General features: G+C 45.8%; 1 protein-coding gene across 7 annotated transcripts in view; it reads left to right on the top strand.

Moving 5' to 3' along the window:
* Nucleotides 1-4,912: 4,912 nt before the first annotated feature.
* The window catches only part of SMARCAL1 (SNF2 related chromatin remodeling annealing helicase 1), a 39,579-nt gene continuing 38,491 nt past the window's right edge, over nucleotides 4,913-6,000 (top strand). For 2 of the 7 annotated variants that reach the window (XM_083489072.1, XM_083489065.1), the window contains exon 1: nucleotides 4,913-5,015. The gene's annotated coding sequence lies outside the window, so the exon portion shown is untranslated. The other 5 variants (XM_083489067.1, XM_083489064.1, XM_083489068.1 and 2 more) reach the window with 4 other exon arrangements.

The raw sequence follows: 6,000 nt of genomic DNA, 5'->3' as shown, positions 1-6,000 counted from the left end.
TTATGGAAAGGGACATCCCTATTTTTAATGGGAGAAATGTTGGAGGGTAATTAAAGTGGCTTTTTATACAACCTGTTTCTACCATGAGACTGAAAGCTATCATGGATTGTCCTGCTACTACCACCAATTGTACAAAGCATATTATGTCCATGACCTTGTTAGTCTTATTTCCAAACGGTCACATCATATTGCATGGATAAATGCTAGAGTTTACAGTTTCAAAAATGGGAAGTTGACTACAAAGGATTAGTAATAGTAGTAGATGATTTGGAATTTGAAGAAATCAGTAGATTTTGCATTTAGGGTAAATTTAGTTCCAGATTTTGTTTTGTCTTCATAAACATTCACATATCCAAAATTGTGAAGCGTGCTGAGTTTGCTTGCATGCAGAGCCGTCTTTCCCATAGGGCTTAGTGGTGTGTTGCGCCAGGGAGCCGGCCTCTCAGGGGCACTCCAGCAAGTGGGGGAGCTGTGAGGCTTTGGCGGCGGCTTCCCCTTCCCCTGCACGTCCACCAGCTGCGTACCGTCAACCATATGGCTGGCGGGCATGCAGCTTCCCTCCCAAGCCTCTGCAGGGATTGCTCTCCCACAGCAGCATGGGGGAGAGTTGCACCCCCCATGGCTGGCAGTGTGCAGCTTTGCCCCCCCCATCAGGGACGCGGACTTATAAAAAATATTGGGGGGGCCCGGGAAAGCTCATGAATAATAAATAAGCTCATGAATATGCAGATAAAGTGGCGCCGCCTCCTCGTGAGCGAATAGGGGAGAGCGTGCTGCGCCTATTAATCAGCTCCGAAGGAAATTGGGTGGAGCTTTTGCTCGGGAGGGAGGGCAGGAGGCATGTAGCCCGACCCTGTGCATTTTGGGCTGGGGGAGGGGCGGCGGTGGCGCTCTGCTGGAGGGGCGCCCGAGATTATTTGGGGGGCGGAGCCCCCCCAAACGAATTTTTGAGGGGGCTCGGGCCCCCTCAGGCCCCATGGAGTTGGCGCCTATGCCCCCCATCCATGGTAATTTGGGGGTGGTGGGCGGATAGTTGCACCCCGCTGCCGCATCTGCTAAAGACGGACCTGCTTGCATGCAGAAAGTGAAAGTAAAGAACACTATATATCAAAATTAGGTATAAAGGCATTCAGCTCCTTAGCACTTTTTTACTGATACTCATTTCCTGATCACCCTCTAGTCATTGAAAGCAGCCCTTCTTGGATGTAATCATTCAACTAAATTCCATCTCGGGCTTTTGCTCTATCTTCTCTTTGCAGGATCAAACGCTTTACAAAGCAATCCTTTTCTCGCCCCAGGGACTAAACCTTGGCTACTCACCTCCTGCCATGCCAGTGACATCTCTTTGGAAAAAATAACAGCACACATGCAAAGTGCACTGCTTTTATGAGCACTCCTGTTATTGCTTGCTGAGCTTTTTTCCTGGAATAGGCATTGTTTAGCATCTGTCAATATTTCAAGTTGATCTATGCTAGCTATGTTCTTCCCATCTCACCCATTAAATGGAAACTTAACATGTTCTGATCCCAGAGCAACCCTTTGTAGAAGAGAACGCAGGGAGCAGATGACAAGTCAGCTTCTTGGACAAAGTGGAAGTGGAGTGGAAAGAACGTTTCATATCTAAATGCTGTCCTTGGAACAAGTGGTGTGGGCTAAGAAACCATCACAGAGAAATTCTACCATCCTACCCATCAGTTGTAACTTTTTCAGCAGGGAAGGGTCACACAGAGGCAAGTGTAAGATGTGTGGCCCTCACATTTATGATGTTGGCTGAACATTCATCAGTGTGTATGTGTGCATACATGTGGTCAGATAGCTCCCACAAATCTCTCTCTTTGGTGATCACTCGTAGCTGAGTAAGATTGTCTCCCATAAACGGTTTTAACAATGAGTCTGTGACTGTGGAGGCCAATTCTGGATCCACATGTGCTTCCACAGTGGGGACATTGGTTTCTGGGTGAGAGTTGATCACAGTGTGATTTGCCAAGCACACCTTCCTCTTAACACGCTTCTCCCTTGTGTCCTGAGTTTGAGTGTCTTCAAAGCCCATGACACCTTTGGTAAAGGCTGTTCTCCAATTGGAGCTCCCACAAATACCAACCCCACAGTAGGGTAGAAGCACAGCTGACAGTGGCAAGATGGTCCCATAACGCTCATGCAGCTTCCTCTCTGGTGCCTTTTTACCAACTGGTTAAGACAATTTAATTCCAACAGATTTACCCTCCCCCCCTTGATAAGTACCTGATGTTTTAATTACACAGTTCCTTCCTTTGTTTTTATTTTCATTTTATTCATTGTATTGTTTTATGTGATCTTGTAATTTTGTCATAAATGTTGCATATATATTATATGTTCATATAAAAATAATTCATAATTATCTCTAGTCCAGTACAGCCAAAATTCATGTTTAGAAATATCATAATACACTCTGTCCTAGAATATGTCACTTCAAAATGCAGGCAGGGGTTCCATGTTTGACTGATCTTCCACATCAATTATTTTATGGCTTCCATAAATAGCACTCATTTGTTTATATGGAGGAAAGTAAAATGGGAGCAACACTGTGTGGAAGCAAAACCTACCAATCTAGTAAGCTATTGACTCAATGACCCGTCTCAATGGTATTACAGACCACAGCTGTTTTCTTCTCTCCCTGTGAGATTCTGGACACTACATGTAAGAGAGGCCCATGGCCTGGCCATTTGGCCTGCCATTTTTTAGGGGTCAGTTTTTAGGGGTTTTCACTACAGAATGCTATGAAACGATTACAAAAGTTTGGCACCGGTTTTGGGGCGAATGGATGTTGGGTTTTTGGTACCCCCGTGCCCCCCGGCTTTGAGTGTCTATTGTTTATGGGGCACTACAAAATGCGGGGTTTAGAAGCAAAGATCACCAGTGTCAAAGCAATGATTCTTCAACATCAACTTCGTTGGACTGGTCATGTTGTTCGGATGCTTCCAAAGCAACTACTGAATTCCCAATTTAAGAATGGAAAGTGAAATACTGGTGGACAACAAAAGAGGTTTAAAGGCAAATCTTTAAAATTGTAGCACAGTGGATCTGTTCCAGAGGCCCCGCTGCAACCCGAAAATGACGCACACCAAAGCGCTGCATCTGTGCATGCACCGCATGATTTAGCGCTTCTGCGCATGTGCGAGCAGTGAACCCAGAAATAACCTGGAATCCAGGTAACCTGGAAACCCAGAAAAAACCCGGTACTTCCCGGTTTGCCGTGGACGCCAGTGGAGGGGGACGCAAAACAAGGTTTGACTGTATAAGCACAGATAACTGGTAAACACTGGCCTGCAAGTGCTCCAGTTGGAGAACAGCCTTTACCAAAGGTGTCGTGGACTTTTAAAGAAACACAAACTCAGGGTGAAAAGGAGAAATGAGCTAGGAGGAAAACACATTTGGCAAACTCTCACCGTGATCAACTCCCACCTGAAAACCTATGTCCCCACTGTGGAAGGACGTGTAGATCCATAATTGGCCTCCACAGTCACTTATGAACTCACTGTTAAGACCATTTTCATGGAAAACAACTCGGCTACGAGTGATCACCAAAGAAAGAAAGCCTATTGCTCTGTTTGTAGGGTGTTACAAAATGCTACAAAACGCAGAGTTTCGCTACAAAACAATTACAAAACTTTAGTACAAGTTTCAAGGTTTGTAGGTAATGAAGCTGCCATCAACCATTGTTCTAGCTGCTCAGTTGCTCATCTCTCTATTCCCTATACAAAAAGCTACAAAAGAAAACATGGAGCAGGTAGTTCTTTTATTACTAGCAACAAGTGATGGGCCAACAGCAGCACAAGGGGGAAAGCTCAGCTAATTGTTTTATGTGTGGGCTCCATAGCATAGAGTCTATGATGAACGTCCATTTTTGCATCCGATTTGCAGCCACCCTGTAACATGTAACAGAGAAAGGTCTCTCTGTGTGTATCTCCATCAATGCACAAAGGTTGCCTGCTCTTAAATAAATAATCCCATTAATGTTTCCCCGTGACATCTAACATCTATCAATCTGCCTTCTTCCTTTTTCACCCTCTTAGCTGCTCATTTTCCTAAAGCATTGTCCATTTTAATGTCATGTCTAATCTCCGAATCCATCTGAGATGGTCAGTAGTTGGAAGATGAGGCCTATATAATTTGATGCTGCTTCTCATTTCTGCAGGAGTTAGAATTGCTCTCAGATGCGACATTTATTTAACTGAAGAACTTTTACCCACTTTTCAGTCAAAAAAGGCTTCCAGAATGGGTTTCAAAGATGATGACAATGAATTAAACACACACACACACACACACCTCAATATAATGCATGGGATACAATAAAACAGCTGAAAAACAACAGGTAGAACAAAAGGTAGAACAGTTGTGTTTTTGTGCAGCTCTGAATCTATTAGCTATCTACTATGACTTACACTAAAGTTCCTTAAAGAAGGCCGATGACTTTTCAAACCTTTTACTAAGGAGGGTTCTTTTAAAAGTGTGCTTTCAGTAGGGCATATCTTACCTATGAGTGACCAACTTCTATGGACCCCCACAAATATTTAGACCCCTTTATCCGCAGAGGGGAGAAAAAAGTTCCCTGCAGCAGCCCAATCCTGTCCACGTTTACTCGGAAGTAACCCCCACTTACTTTAACGGAACTTTATTGAAAGTAAGCGTGTAGAGGAATTGCAGCCATAGGCTGTATTAATCCTAAACGCTTACGCACTTACTAAGGAATAAGCCCCATTGACTACAGGGCGACTTAATTCAGAGCAGCCTTGCCCAGGATTGTGCTATACGTAATAAGAGCTAAACGGAGGTAGTTTCAAGCCGCGGAGCTCGCAGGAAACGAACGTGGCTTGAGTGGATGGGAGACTTCATTTCCCATGGTGCACCGAGGCTAATTTCTCTAGACCACGGTTCCCACGAGGCAAGGCGGGAGCGGAGCGGCGCGTTGCCTGATGGGAGTTGTAGTCAAGAGGGGGAGGCGTTAAAAGGCCTTTTAGGCTGCCGTCGGAGTTTGGGTAATGATGAAATCCGACGGGGACGTTTCCCAGGAACTGCGTTTGCTTTGGGCTTTGTGGGCAAAAAGAAACATGGCTTGCATTGGACGGAGCGGCTGAGCGACAGCTTAGGGGAAGAGGGGCGGGGGTGGATAAACAGCATTTGGGGAAAGGGAGAAAATGTGGATGTAGGAGTTTGGGGCGGGAGTTTTGGTCGAGGCAGAGAGAGAGAGCGAGCGAGGAGCAGAGGGGCTGGGAGCCCTTCGGCGGGGCTTGGAGCATTGGGGTGGCGCCCCATTTTGTGAGTGAGAAGCATGAAGACCCCCCCGGGGAATTGAAGAGGATCGGGCAGTGGTCAGAGAGTAAACCCCACTTTGGACGGTAGGAAAACCAAGCGAGGATCTCGCGGCCTCTTAAGCACCTGGCAGAAATCTCTTGTCCAAGAAAAGTGCATGCCACAATAATCCACAATACCCTTTCCAGAGAAGGGGCTGTCCCAAGTCTCTTGCAGCAACAACAGCGGGAGAGTGCTGTGGCACTTTAAAGGCTAACAAATTTGCACTGGACTTTTAGTTGTTATTAGCTGCAATAGTTTATCACAGCTGTTCCTCTTTGGAATGAGTTGTTGGGTTGGGTGGCTGAAGTCTTAAGAGGTTCAGAACTCGTTTCTGCCTGAGCCCACTGGCAGGCGTGACCAGCTGGTATTTGTGTCAAGGTGGTATTTGTGTCAAGAAGCTCTGTGCTTCAGTGGGTGAAATGTTTTGACTTTTAAAGCCTTCTGACTTAGACTGGAGACAGATGTTCTGTTTTTTTCCAGAAAGCCGAAGTGGCTTGAAAGAGGGATGTCAGCTAAGAACTATTGGATGTCAGTAGCATTAGCATTGGCTTTTTTTCAGTTGGAGCCTCTCAGGTGGGTGCCATTGCCATTCTAAGAGAACGAGGGAGGTGTTCATGGTGAATTTTGGCATCTCTTAGCACTGATTACGGGACGTGGGTGGCGCTGTGG

The sequence above is a fragment of the Podarcis liolepis genome (genome assembly GCF_965112155.1).
Source record: "Podarcis liolepis genome assembly, chromosome: 1".
Lineage (NCBI taxonomy): Eukaryota > Metazoa > Chordata > Lepidosauria > Squamata > Lacertidae > Podarcis > Podarcis liolepis.
The sequence above is the reverse complement of the archived record's forward strand: the minus strand, read 5'-3'. Positions and strand labels throughout refer to the sequence as shown.